Source organism: Passer domesticus, chromosome 8 (assembly GCF_036417665.1).
Source record: "Passer domesticus isolate bPasDom1 chromosome 8, bPasDom1.hap1, whole genome shotgun sequence".
NCBI classification, from domain to species: domain Eukaryota; kingdom Metazoa; phylum Chordata; class Aves; order Passeriformes; family Passeridae; genus Passer; species Passer domesticus.
This window is the reverse complement of record NC_087481.1, coordinates 50,343,563-50,358,155: the sequence shown is the minus strand read 5'-3', so window position 1 is coordinate 50,358,155 and position 14,593 is coordinate 50,343,563. Positions and strand designations below refer to the sequence as shown.

General features: G+C 42.7%; 1 long non-coding RNA gene across 1 annotated transcript; it reads left to right on the top strand.

Annotated features, from left to right (window-relative positions):
* Window positions 1-1,880: 1,880 nt before the first annotated feature.
* LOC135305889 (uncharacterized) lies at window positions 1,881-4,577 on the top strand. The gene is made up of 3 exons (XR_010366878.1): window positions 1,881-2,022; window positions 2,220-2,435; window positions 4,080-4,577. It is a non-coding gene; the product is annotated as an uncharacterized LOC135305889 (long non-coding RNA).
* The last annotated feature ends 10,016 nt before the right edge of the window (window positions 4,578-14,593 follow it).

Sequence of the window (14,593 nt, the reverse complement as noted above, 5' to 3'; positions counted from 1 at the left end):
GGTGCCTAAGCTTTCACTACAAATTTGGAATGTGGAGGTGCTGGTATCGGTGGCAGCACATACCAGTGTTTACATTAAAAGTAATTACAGTGATGTTATAATTCCTAAGCCAGGCATTGAAAAACTGAATAATTTATTCTTAAAACTAATGCAAATGTGCTCCAAAGTGGAACTGATTCCTGAACAGCCTGATCTCAGCTCTTTAGTGACATGTTGAAGACAGCAAAGCAATATGGTTACATTATTTTGAAGTCTGTGGTCTGTTATAACAGTATATAATTTTTTAAACCTGTATTTATTCCCACTTTTCTCTTTACCATGGTGCCTCCCTAGCACAAATGTTTCTCCTCCCTGACATTCTCACTTGTGCACCTGAGTGGGACCCCAAAAACCAAAGCAAACACCCTCCTTGAAGGAAGGATCTTTCACACCATGTACAGGATTCTTTGGAAAATGAGGTTTCAGGCAGGAGAAGAAGCTGGAAAATTCATTTTCGCTGGCCCCTGAAGCTGGTCCTGGACAGATGTTCCCATGGGGGAGCTGCCCAGCTCCTGGCATTGCATCCAGCAAGGGGGTCTGACAGACAGCTGCTGCACATAAATCCCCTTTCCTCTGGACATTTGTGGATCCATCTTTCCAGGAACCTGCCCCGTATACTGGCTGCTCAAGTAAATTCCAGAGGAAGGAAAAGGCATGTCTGAAGTTACACCTTCCCCTACTTTCTCTGCTCTTCCCTCCCCAAAAAGATGCACCCCCCTCCATGGCCCATATTTCCAAACTTTTTGTTTCTTTGAGTGATTTTCATACTCTGAAACAGCATCATTGAATTTTGCTTAGTTAAGGCAAGACAGCTCATGTCAGAAAATGTTTGCTAGATTGGGTCTCATTTTGTAACATTTCCCCTCAAAGGATGATTCAATGATGCATCTTAGAATCAGATTCCAGAGAGGGAACTAAAAGAAACATCAATAAAAAAAGAAACTGTGAGGAAACTAAATATAGAACAGGCCAATATGAATTAAACAGCATCCTAGAAATCTTCACACAATAATTGATTTGCTCATTTGTACTTCTTTCTATTCTTTAATCTTTCAGCAGGGCTTCAATCCTCCCCCCATTGCTTTTTTAATATTCTCTGTTCATCTGTTGTCTACAATATTGTTTCTGATCTCTCTCATCCCATCAATCATCTATAAAAAGAGACTAGTCCACACACTCTGGTCTCCAATCCTAATGACTGTAAAGAACTAATCACCTAAACTGAGTGATGTTCATTGTTGTAAGTGTCTCTTTGATTTATTAAACATCTCTGTATAAATTCCTGCATGTTTTGCAAGTTGTTTCCTAGAACCTGCATGAAGGCACTTTGAAATCCTAAAACTGTCTGCTTATGGGGTTTTTGGTTCACCTAATAAATGGATTCTAGTCACGAAAAATGAGCTTTTACTTAACTGAAAGGAGCACTCATTTCCAAATTCAGGTCAGAGCCTCAGTTTGAGCTTCCCCTGAATATACAACAAACTTACAAAGGCCGCTCATATACACTTTATATTAATTTGAAAATACTGTGTGCATTGCTTTGGGATGTCTGCCTGCTGATGGAGAGCCACAGACATTATGGAAATGCTCCTAATGATGGCATTTTCCATAGCTGTCACTTTCACATGCTGTTGCAAGTTCTTGTTGATCAAGTGGACTTCCAATCTGATTAATTAAACCTTAAGAACTGAATATGTTCATAACCTGTTCCTGTCAAAGTGACATTTTCAGCACTGTGCCATTGGTGTGGGGCTGCCCCAGGCAGGGCCAGGGTGGGATTCCAGAGCTGAATCAGGGCCTTTGTGACCACACATGGATGGTGAGGCCACTCAATGCCCACCGAGGGATCTGGGTGTCACCAAGGTTGGGGCATCCTCAAAAGGGTGCAAGATCCAGGATTTGGGAGCTGCCTCCCCATCTAGCATGGTTTCACTTGAAAGGAAAGGAGATACTAAGGACAGAGCAGAATTCAACACGAGCAAGGTAAGTCTGACAATTGTGTGAGGCCTTTGAAAGAGCCCAACATGATGCTCTCATGAGCTAGTTGCCAAAAATGGGAACTAGACAAAGCATTCTATGGGCACAGCTGTTGGTAGAACCACACTCCATGGATATCACTCAAAACAGAGGACCAGTTTCACCAAAAAACCCTCTCTGTGCTTTTCATGCTTTTTCACTAGCACCTTAGGGTACTGGACTAGAAAGAGAAGATATAAAGTGTTTGAATGAGGCCATTCTGGAAAGGATTCTTTGCCAGTGAGAAATCCACTCCCCTTTCTCATGCTGGATTTGCACAGAATATCAAGTCCCTCCTAAAAATAAATGCAGCCTCCATAATGTTCACCCCAGTCTTTACAGCAGTCCCTGGCTAATGAACCAGCCACTCTTACAGGCGGGTGAGTTTCATGCATTGATTGCCTTAGTGCCTCATACTAAGTAAAAAGGACATTAATAATCTTATTATTACAGAAACATCATGGAAACTCATAAATATAGATTCAACAGTTAACATCATAAATCTGTGAGAACCCTTTCTTCAGCACAGTATGGGCAGAGTTATGCTGTTAGAAAAAAGAAGTAGGAAAAAGTATGCATAAATTATTCTATAGATTTGCCCACTTTTACAGTTACAAAACATGCTCTAATACCTTGCAAATTTTGTATTTTGTAACCATGAGCTAAACAGTCTCCTTCAAACCCCTGGTAAGGGAGCCAGGCTGGTAAATCTTCTTTTGGTATACATAGCTCATACGAGTTTCCTTTTCACTGTTAGGTTAGCAGATCGAGTGTTACTCTTAGAATGAGATTTTGTTTCCTTGCATTATATTTAGCATGCCAAATTTACTTTCTGCCTGTATCTCAGGATCTCAAGCAAACATCAGTGTTTTGTGATTGTAGTTGTCACCTAGAGTAGCCACAGAAAGTGATTAGCTTCCCCACAAGTGCCCAGGTTCAGAGAGGGCTGCAACATAAAAAACACAGCAGAAGAAGGGTCTTTTCTCTCCTTTTTTTTTTTTCCAGTAAATGTGACAATTATATTTGGGGGAAAATTATTTTCTCTCCCCAAATAACCGAAAAACAAATAGAGAGATTAGATAGAAAACAAAGGAGATTTAGATTTCTGTTCAAGAAAGTATTTGAGGACCTAATTAGTGAAGTTTATAATGTTCCCATTATGTGTACTCTTATATATATATATTTGCTGTAAAAAGATATTTATATTAATATTAGGTGAGAGCACTCCATTACCCTCCTACAAGGACATAAATAAATAATAGCCATCTGCAACACTGGTGTCAGCATATCACAGGTGCTGATTTGAGCCAAACTCTCATTCCTATTCTGAGAAGCTCCCACACAGGAGATTGTCACACAAATGGACAGAGATTAGGGACAACCGAAAATTTCCACCTGTGTGAAATCCCTGCACCACAGAAAGGCTTGCAGGGAGAAATGGTTTTAAAGAGCTTCAGAAGTAAAGCACAGGCAGGGAAGGGGCTTTGCATTGTGAGGAAAAGATCACCAACAGGAGAGCTGAAAGCTCACAAAGAATTTAGCCCCCAAGCAAGTTTAACAAAAATGTTTGCTTAGAGTCATATCACAGCACTCTGCAGTTGGATCACTTAAACTAATATCATATCCTTAAAATACTTACTGATGATGGACACTGTCTACAAATTTAGTAGCATTGGTTTCACTGAGAAATGGTCTGTGATTTTTTTTCTGTACAACAATACTGGCAATTTAAAATCTATTTTCTCACAATCTACCTAAATATTAATATTTTTTTTTCTCTCTTGTCAAACAAATGCTTTCCAAATCTATGTGGGATAAATACAGTGATGATTTAATGTGCTTTACAATCCACTGAGATTTGAATATATCAGCTCACCTAGGAATAGATATTATATATTTTACAGCCCTGGTTTGGCAGAAAATCCTACACCTTGAAGAAAAGAAACAAAGACTTTTTTTTTTTTTTCCTGATTTGAGTGTGTTGTTTGAGTTTTATTTTCTTTTCTTTTGTTTTTCCCTGAAAGATGGTTGCTGCTTGAGAGGCACTGAGCAGTAAAGAAGACAGAAAGCAGTTAGTCTTGGTGGAGGTGAACTGTAGGGTCAGAGGGCAGGAGAGGAGGTCAGAGGTATATATGATCAATACAATATTGCACAGGAATTGCCACAGAGGACACCTCATGCCTACTTTGTGTGAGCACTTATAAATACCTGTCTGTATTGCCAATGCCTGGCTCAGCTGAAAAAGGTTCTGTATCTTTGACGTGAGGCAAGAAGATCTCCATCCCCGCAGTTCTACTGAGATTACTCAGCTGTGAACAGATAACTCGATACAAAGAAGAGGAAGAAAAAGCAAGGAAAAAAGTAGAAGCAGACAATTTCATAGAGCCCAAACCAGACAAGACTCTCTCTGATGACCAAGGGAAAGGCTTTGATAAACGGTAGGGCAGCTCCTCAAATCCAGGTCTCTGAAAGTGGGGGTGGAACACTGCAGGAAATAATATGAGAGTCCCTGCTGTGGGAGTCAAGGGAGACAGGGAAAATAGTTCAGGTAATAAAAAAAATGTTAATATTACAAGAGTGGAATGCATCTGAGTATAATTCCAGACTTTTAAGTTCAGTTTTCAAATCTTGGAGAAAGAAAGAGGCAGCCTGCTGCCATCTCACTAGTTTGTCACATTGGGTTTAAGGTGTAGAATAAATCAAAACTTTTTTTTTTTTTTTGGAACATGGTACAAAGAAATGCATTAATAATACATGAAAAAAATCTTCATCACGTTGGTGTGCATCAGTGGAAACACTATTTTAAAGAAACTATGAGCAACACATGAAAAGATTTGACCTAGGTTTCACTTCTGATGTGCAGGGGTGGGGGCAAGGTGAGCATTCCTCTTACCTACTGATGTGTTACATCTGTGACTTCCTACTTGGGTAGAGAAGTTGGGTTCCCAAAGCAGGGATGATTTTTTTTCCCTACAAGCAAGCAAGGAAGTTTGAATCCTCTGAGCTATCCCCTCTAAGTGCATTCAAGAGGAACAGAGAGAGAAATAAAACAAAACCTCCCAGTTAGCTGGTAGCTGCCATGCCTTTTCTTCCTCTGCATGCTGAATGTTTAAATGTCTAAAGGCTCTGATGTTTGCTGAGAACAGCAGTGGTATTTGTGCTCAGCTTGGCACTAGTGCAGACATGGGACACATGCCTGCATCCTGTGCCCTTCTGAATGCTTGTGATTTCCTTCCCTTTTGCTTCCAGATACACACTTAAAAAATAAAAAAAAGTATACAATTTCTATTTATGGAAGAGCATAGCTGCAACAAATATTTGTTTCTAAGCTAGCTGAATCTATCAGCAATCACAGTGTGGGAAAGATCAAAGGGAAGACAAGATAAACACAAAAATGTTATTTGTGATTTGGATTGTGGTAGCACCCAAATGCTCCACACAAAAATGGGACCTCCTGCAGTCAATGCTGTACAGGCAAAAAGTGGAATTTTCTTGTCTTCTTAATCACCAGGAGTCTCAATAAGCAAATTTAACGCAAGGAGGATGAAAACAAATTATTTCTGTTAGAGACCAGAATGAGGAAATGCTCATTTTGCCAGGACATCTCTGGTTGACTTGGTTTGCAAGAGCTGTGGGCACCCTCTCCCCAGCTGGTGACGTGCTGACAAGGGATATCTGGGTTCCACCACCTCTGTGGGGCTCTCTGTCCAGGAGGGAACCTTTTGGAGCCCTTGTGCTCCAGGAATGCAAGAGCTTTGGTCCCACCAGCTCTTCCATGAGCTCCCTGTCCTCTCAGGGCTGCCAGACCAGACAATTTCCTGCACTTAGTGGCCACTTGGTGGACAGGGAGCATGAACAACGGGTGTGACTGTGCTGCCCCACTGGCAATCTTGCCCCACTCTCCAACACTTGCTGGGGGACACCTCAGCTGTGCCTGGACAAGCAGAGAGGGAAGGTGAGTGCTCTGTCCCTCACAGGGCTCTTTGCATGCATTTCATTCCTCTCTCCCAACACACTGCCACTCCACCACCCTCCTGGACCCAGATGCTCAGGAGAAGAGTATGAGGAAGGGGGAATTCACTGCTCCAGCAGGCAGTCACTGCTGTCCCTATATATGCCTTCAGCCTGTTGTCATCATCTTCATTTGTAGTTTTGTGGACTACTTTTAATTCATTTAATAGACTCCCACAATAGGAAAAAAAAGCCCTAAGGAAAGAGAATAAAAGTTGTTACTTTGCTAAGACCTTGCCTGGCAAATTTCAACTCAGAAACCCCAGAGAATGCAGAAGAGATTAATGAAAATGCTGAGAATCACCATAATAATTCCAACTACCAGCACCAGTGTCAGCAGGCTCAGCAGGGCCTGTCATTAGAAAGCCCCCTTTTAAATGGGTGTCCCTCCTATTAGTTAAATTATCTACACTGCAGCGAAGAATATTCCAAGGTGACAGAAATCGAAACAGTACAGGCTGCTAAAAATGAAAATCAGATAATTGCTCATAAATTACTTCTGGGGTCTTTCAAGATCTTTCGGTCTTGCTGACTGAAAGGCAAGTCATTTGGAATGCAATAATTAAAATAAAAGCTGCAATATACAGGAAATGTGGTTGGAAGGAAGATATTAAGAGATGCATTGTACCTGCATAAATTATCATCTGGTTTTTGATAGCGTCCTGAATTCATTCTTATTCTCCTTAAAAAGCAAGTAGAGATGAGAACCTTGACTTGGAGAGCACCTCTGGCTCTGCTCCCTGGATCTTCACACGTATTCCAGCCAGGGATAAAAAGGGTCTGGATATTATTGTCCTTTCTCACACTTTTTTCCCCAGTGCTGTCTCTGTGTAATGCTCAGTGACACCCACCCCTGACACTGGGGACCAGCAGATATTCAGGGGTGGCCCAGCAGTCCTCAGATCCCCTTGTGACTTCAGCCCCTTCAGAGAATGGGCACTGCCCTGCTCAAATGGACTGAAGGGAAAACCCCAGATTTCCTCCCTCGGGATGGGATCTCAAGACTTAACCTGGAAATATTTTAAACAGGTGGCCTTTTCTCCTAATTTGCCACATCTGAGGGTAAAATTAATGTCACTTGGTGTTCAGCAGAGCCATCTCTGTATTAGTTTTTTCCAGTAGTTTTAGATGAAAGTTGCTGAGAGACGGAAGGGGTGCTCTGATGAGCTGAAGGTCAAGACATCATCACCTCTTCAGCTGTATTCTCTCTTCATTCTCTGATCATCCCACACAGCTACCAACTGTTTGGAAGAGGATAGCCAAGCAACTCCAGAAAATGTCTGTTAAAAATCCATTTGACACTCATTTACTGCTGACCACATTTGGTCTAAAAACATTAAGAAACTGTTTCACCCCTCTTGGCATTTATTGGACCACATGGAGATATTTTTTCAGACTTTACTTGTTATTTTTTTTTAAAGCCAGACTTTATTTTGTTAGTTGCCCAGAGGATTTCATGCATGGGCTACTCTATAAATAAGACTTATTATTCCCCAGTGACAAATGCAGCTTCTTTCTCCAAAGTTCTATAATAGCTCATGTGGGACAAACAGGAGTTTTCTGATGGTGTTAAGTTTCACAATTAAAGACACACCTCCTGCTATAAAAGGGATAGATAACCAGTTTTTAAACCACCATTTAATTGCTGAAGACAACAAATCTTCTGCCCCTGAGTTACAGCTGGGTAGTGAGAACGGGGTGATGTCAGTCACCAGCTGTGATCCTCTGAGGTTCCCCAGGGAAAAAAATTTTGTTCCCCCAATCCAATTTATAGCTTGGAGGAGGTAAGAGAAACTGTAAAATCTACCAGGCTAGCATAACAGGCTGGTGCTGTTATCCTGATCTCAGCAAGGCCAAGGACTGTACAAGCAGCTGAAATTCCCTGTGGTGTTCAAGATGAGGCAGGAGAAATTCTGCAGGACAACCCCTGCAGCATGGGCAACACTGTTTCTGGGAAGGAAAATACAGGATTTCTATCTTCAGGGCTGCTTTCTCTGCACTTTTTGCCAAAAATAAATTAACCCCATGAACACAGAACAAATGTACATATATTACAGGGCTCCTTTCATGAATAAAGGATGCCAGGTCACCTAACCTCCATCCAAATAAGTGGCACAGGAAGGGAGAGAGGAGAAGGGAAGGTAATTTGATGTTACAGCAGGGAGGAGACAGAGGTTTGCACATAGCTGAATCATCCAACAACCCAACCTGCCAGAAAACAGCAAATATCACACAGCTGCACGTGGTTTTCATCAGTCTGTCCCCTGTCCTTGCACTGCTGGAATGTTCTCTAACAGGATCTCAGAGATGTTTCATAGCAGAGGTATCTCAGCCTCCTGGCACAGCCCCTTCCAGCATTGATCTCCTGCAAGACTGGGCCTCAGCACAAAGGAAAGGGATGGTTTTTCCAGTTATGATATCACTTCCTCACAAATAATACTTTTCCCTAGTCCTATCACCTAAACCTCCCTTAACGCCTGGTGGTTTAGTGCATGTCCAGAATTTCCATTACAGTGAGTTTTTACCATTCTTCCTGCTTTTTAGGCTCAGGAAATACTTTGTGTAGGATTCAGGGCATGCAGGTGATAGTGTTCCTGCAGCCTGACCTTTCTATGATCTGTAATTCTCAGTGGCCATGGTTTCACCTTCATCTGGAAACTTATAGGAAAAAATCTCTTTTGGAACAATGAGAAAAAGGCTGATTAAATAACTGTCTATCATCTTCTGGGATGGTTATCCCTCAGTGAATGCCTGAAATCAGCAGTTAAGAACAAATAAAGAACTCACACTCCTATTTCATAGCTAGATCTCAGCGTTACACTGAAATGAAGCCAGTTATCCTGAGTGGCACCTGGGTCTTTTGGAGTTGGACGCAAAAGGCATGATGGATCTGGTGCTCAGAGGTGCCTGTCTGCAACACGTGGGCTCCTCTTACTCAGGTTTAGGGGTCACAGTTGCTGTGTTGAGGGGCCAGGGCTCCCAGCTGAATGCACTGAGGTGGGCTGTGTGTTGGCAGTATGTATGAAGCATGTGTGTGAAGCCTGGAGGAGATCAGATTTTTTTGTAGGCAGGGGAATTTTGAAGTTTTCCCATGCAGGCATCCACTGGGGAGCAGGTGGAGATCAGGCTGCAGATTTGGTATTTCATAGGTCTCAGTTCCTGCATTGCCAGTTTCACATGCTCCTCTTACATTTCCCTGCTCCTTTACCACTCTGCTTCTCTGTACTTACTGTTGAAAAATATTTACATGAAAAATGTTCTAAAGGGAGAGAGGTTAGCAAAACTGTCAACTGGGCTAAAAATATTAAGCAAACCATTTCCATCCTCCACGAAGTAATAGATTTCTAATGCTGCTTGCTCAGGACTTCTAGCAGGCTGCTGTACTCACAGGAGGGTGCTTTCTTTGCTTATTTTATGCATCAGTTTCATGTAAAATATTTGTTTGCTTCTGTGAGTGAAAAACATATATTTTCTGATGGAGATTGCTTACCTCAAGGAAAAACTAAATGTAGATCTTCAGCCTTGAGAGCATTAACTTTTTGTGCCATTTAGCTAACAAATCACAAAATCATAGAATCATAAATACCATGACGGAAGGGGATATTGAGGACCTGGTCCAACCTTGCTTGGCAAAAGCACAGTCTAGACAACATGCCCCAGCACCCTTTCCAGCTGAATCTGAAATTGCCCCAACGCTGGGCAATCCAAATGGAAAACCACACCTACTCTTGAGGAATTTCTTCAGGCTGGAACAGATACATCCTCAAAAAAGACTGAAAATGTGTTGACATTGATGTGACCTCAAATCTTGATACCTGAACATCTATTAGACCAGGTCTAAGTACTACATTCATGTGCCTTTTTTAGTGGTAGACCTTTACATTGTTCTCTGTCTCCTTGGCCATAACTTTTTTTCCTCTACCAAGAGCAGGATCTCTGCCTTTCCAGAAAAGCATCCAGCCACCTAAACCTCTGTATCTGAGACAGATGTCCTGTCTGTCCCAGTAAAACTGGGACTGCTTTGACAGCTCTCCTACAAGGTGTTCCTATGTTTTTTTTTTATCTACCCTGCATCTGCCCAACAGATCAGGACTCACCCCTGCACCTGAATGAACTGGATCATATTTTTGGTGAAGAAACAGGGAGGAGAGAGGAATGGGTACCCTGCTGTGCTGGCTGACAGAGGACAGAAGGAGTAGAGGGAAGAGGGAGGGAGTCAAGCTGCCAAATGCAGCTGCAGCGTGTGACATTGGGACAGACAGCACAGAGGGGACAAGTACACATGGATGGAGCAAATCCTGCAGTTTGTTTACTCTGCAGTGATGAAAGAGAAAGGTCAGTTTCTATACACCCTGCCTCATAGCCTGGCATATATGATTCATATATATGTATTTAAAGTCTTCTATATCTCTCTGGCTCAGGCTGCCACTCATTTCTAGTCTTCTAACAAGCAGGCTTTTGAACAGCATTCACGCTCACTTTTTAAGTTTCGAAAGAAGCATCTCTGGCTGTAGAGGCTGCTGCTAATGAGAGATGAGGCAGGGAGGAGACAGCACTACTCCAGGTCGTCTCTGTGTTGTGCCATCCTGTGCTGTGTGAGCAGATGATAGCCGTGCTCTGCACTGCTCTGGCTGCACCATGTGGGTCAGAGTCTGTGTTAGCACACAAGTAACCATTAACCTGGCCTTTGCAACCGGCTTCCAAAAACATCTCTGAGTATTCACCTTTTGTTCTGACTGTAACAGTTGCATTCAAGAAAATGTCAGTGAGCAACAAGATAGGGTTCACTAGGACAGGAATCACAGAAAAGCAAAAATCATGGCAGCACAGAATTCACCCCAGTCTAGGCAAATAAAGAAACTCCCTCTCACTGCCTTTTCAGTGCAAAGGGAGCTGCATTTCAACTCACAGTCACAGCAAGGGGCTGCAGCCACAAAGTCCCTCATCGCTTCCCACCACTGGGCACACACCTGACGTGTGTGGAAGCAACTGCAGCTTTCTGTGGTCTGCAGTGGGGACGCCTCCTGAAATGGGTGCTCAACATCTATTAGCCCTTGGTCCTTTGGGATTTTAGTCACAAAGCAGATGAGTAACTCCTCTCTCCACATCTTTACACTGAGTGCTAGAGGCACTTGAAATACTGAAGACTGAAAATAAGGTATCCTCGTTTGTACTAAAAGATATCATTTATTGATACACAAAATACAAGATTGAGAACTCTGTGTGCACACTTTTATGTTAATAATGTAGCAGAGCTGCCTGACCAGATATGTTGGATGGTCCCAGTAGAAGTTTTGCCAGCTCCTATGACGCCATCTGCTTCCCTCCACCCATTTCAAAGACCAGATACATTTCTTCTTAACATGGCTGGAAAAGTTGGGAAAGTAGGCAGAAGTAGCAGCTATCGCCATGAGCTGCCTCGGTTATACTGACACATAATTTCCAACCAGCAATAACCCCACAGAAACACAGAGAGTCATGGTGCCTCTTCTCCTCCTTGGGGTTTTTTTTTTTTTTGGATTTTTTTGGGGTTTTTTTTTGTGTTTTGTTTGTGTTGGTTTTTTTTTTTTGTTGTTGGTTTGGTTTGGTTTTTTTGGTTTGGTTTGGTTTTTTGCAAAAACATCTTTATAAGAAACTTCCTCACACTCGGAACATCAGTATCAGCAGAAGATAAAACCAGTGATTCAACAACATCTTAATGGAAGACTCCCACACCTTTGGAGGGCATCAGAGGAAAAACTCAGACCTGCTATGGCTTTGATTTGCTATGTCCCTGAAAATAAAAAGTAAGGTCTACAAAGACACAAAAAACAGAAGAAGGAAATATGACTCTTGCTCAGTTAAATTTTTTTTTTTAAACCTACAAGTGCTCTTCACCAGCTGTCTCTTTCTCACATGAGGCTTTTGGGGCTGGGCAGAGCACTGCTTGGTGAAATGGATATACTAAACATTGAGCAAAACCCCTTCTCATTTACAGCTCTCCTACTTCAGCAGAATTACATCAGGGATCTGTTCCATCTGTGGTACAGAGCTGTGCAATTCATACACCCTCCTCTGCCTTAAAATCCCTAAGCTGCACTGTGCAAGCAAGGAAGCAATAAAAGACATGGTGCACAGACAAGGCTTAGTCTGCACTCAAGCTCTGATGCTGTAAAAAATGCCTGGCTGAAACAAAGATCTAAGTTCCACATCATTTATTTAACTTTCAAACATCATATCCTAGGTTTTACAGTGATGGGCACTATAGAAAACACAATGAGAAATAGATGGGTAATTACAGTGGTGGTTTTGACTTTTACCATCATCTAAAACTGTAGTAAAGTCAGAAGACACAGGTTTATGCTTCTTGAGATACGTGTTTAAATCAAGTTTGTGTCATAAGTGATCTGAATGTAATGGTCACAGCTTGACTCCTCACCAGTCTTAGATAAGTGACTGAGATTCAGAATTAGGCACAATTTTCTGTATCAGAGCACGTGTACTGCACAGTTTGGCACAAATCAGTGTGACTGGCAGCACACTCGGGACTAGGAGAGAACGAGAGCCTTAATTTCTGGGAGAAAGTTGTGATGTGTGTGGGATGCTCCCTGGGCAGCTCCCACGACCTGGCTGCTCTGAGCCTGCAGCTCCTGCGCCGAGCGCTGCAGCTTGAGAGAGGCACTGCTCGGCTCGGGAGGGGAGCAAGGGGCAGGAAAAAGCGGCCGGTGGAAAAGAAAAAAACATTTGAGAACAAAACAGACACGAAAGATGTTTTAAATGTATAGATCACAGGGGAACATCACAGGGGAACTCTGAAATGCTCGATTAAGTACTGAAGTAGCCATCACACAGCCCATAACCCCTGACTGCCACAGAAGCCCCGCGCGGGCAGGTACCGCCCGGGCTGCAGCATCCTTTGATGCGCAGCTGGGCGACAGGAGCGTGATTCACCGCGCGGCCGGGGGCCCGCGGCGGGGCCAGGCTGCGGGCTGGGGCCGCCTGCTCCCGGCCAGGCTTGTGCCCCGCAGCCCGGGGGGCCCGACTGTCACCCCGCGGCGGCGGTGGGAGCCCCCATGGTGGGTGGCGGTGTCCCCGCCTGTCGCCGTGTCCCCGCGAGAGGGCACTGGCACACAGCCGAAGGGATGAGCGCGCCCCGCGCCCGCGGCTCCGGCTGCGCCGCCGCCTTCCCTCCCGCTACGGCTCGGGATAAAATTCCAGAACAAAGGAGCGACGCAAGGATGTGCTCGCTGCGGAGCGTTCCGGCTGCCCCTTGCCGGGTGTGGAACAAAACCGGGGCGGGTAAATGCCCGACAAGGAAAGGCTTTGTGCGCCGGGAGCTCGTAAGATGAAATGAGGCTTTCTGTTTGTCAGGCTAAAATAATAATTGTATCGAAATTCATTTTTGATTAAACTGTTCGGTGCTCTGGGGGAATCTACATTGGCGTGTATGGAGTGCCCATCATTGCTGTATCGGTGGGCTTTATCTGCACAATCAGTTAAGCTTAGTATATTTTAATTGAAATTCTTTCAGTCTTTCAGCTGTTACTTCGCCCCTCAGATTATCATTCATATTATAGTTGCATTTCATGCTTATCCTATTCTGAGTGATTAAAATAATTGTTCTCCCATTATATGTAATGCTTCCTTCACCTTCACAATCACTTTTTATTATAAACTCTTGCTGTTATGAGGGAATTTGGTGCAAATCAGTTCACACCTTTTTGTTAGCTATAAACCAGATGTAAGAAAACCCAGCATTAAAAACACGCAGACGTCAATGACTGTCATTCTTGATAACAGAAAATATGCCACTAAGATAATATGAAAAATTTTTAAATGTAGCTGGAATATGCAAGACGTAAGTCCTGAAACAATTCTAGCAAAATATACCCCTAAAATTTCCAGGAGACAAACAAAAATCAAAAGAGGAATGAAAAAAGAGCCTGTTACTCTCCTGTTTTTACACAATATATTTTATTTTACTTCATGTAAATTAAGTTTCTTTTAAAATTTTTGTTGAGCATTCTTAGCTCATCTTACTGTGAGGGAAAAAAGGAAAAAGAAAACTAGGAGATTAACAGGTTTCTTTTATGAAAGAAAAATGCTAAAATTAAAATTATTTAAGGAAGAGAGGTGTTGATTTGCATTTCTCCAATAAATCAAAATATTAACTTAGTTTAAAAAAAATCTGCAGATAGTTGTATCAGTCAATACTTCCTTAGGATTGCATTTTTTACTGAAACCCCCAAAAATTTTTTTAACCTCTATTTGATATTTTTTGTGTCTCACCTCACCAGTAAGGCACTATTTTCAGTTTAAGCCTTGGTGCTGAAAGCTGTGATCCTGAGCAGCCCGCATTCCCAACCTCTGTTAGAAACAAAAGAGACAGGATGCAGAGGGAAGCTCAGAAAAAGGAACAGCGCTGGAGTTTGATTTTACTTCAATGGGAAGCAGGACATAAGTGAGAAGAATTAGTGTGAGTCCAGTTTTGGAGGACAGCAGTCCACAGCCAGTGCTGACAAGGGAGAGGACTTTTCCTAATAGTTTG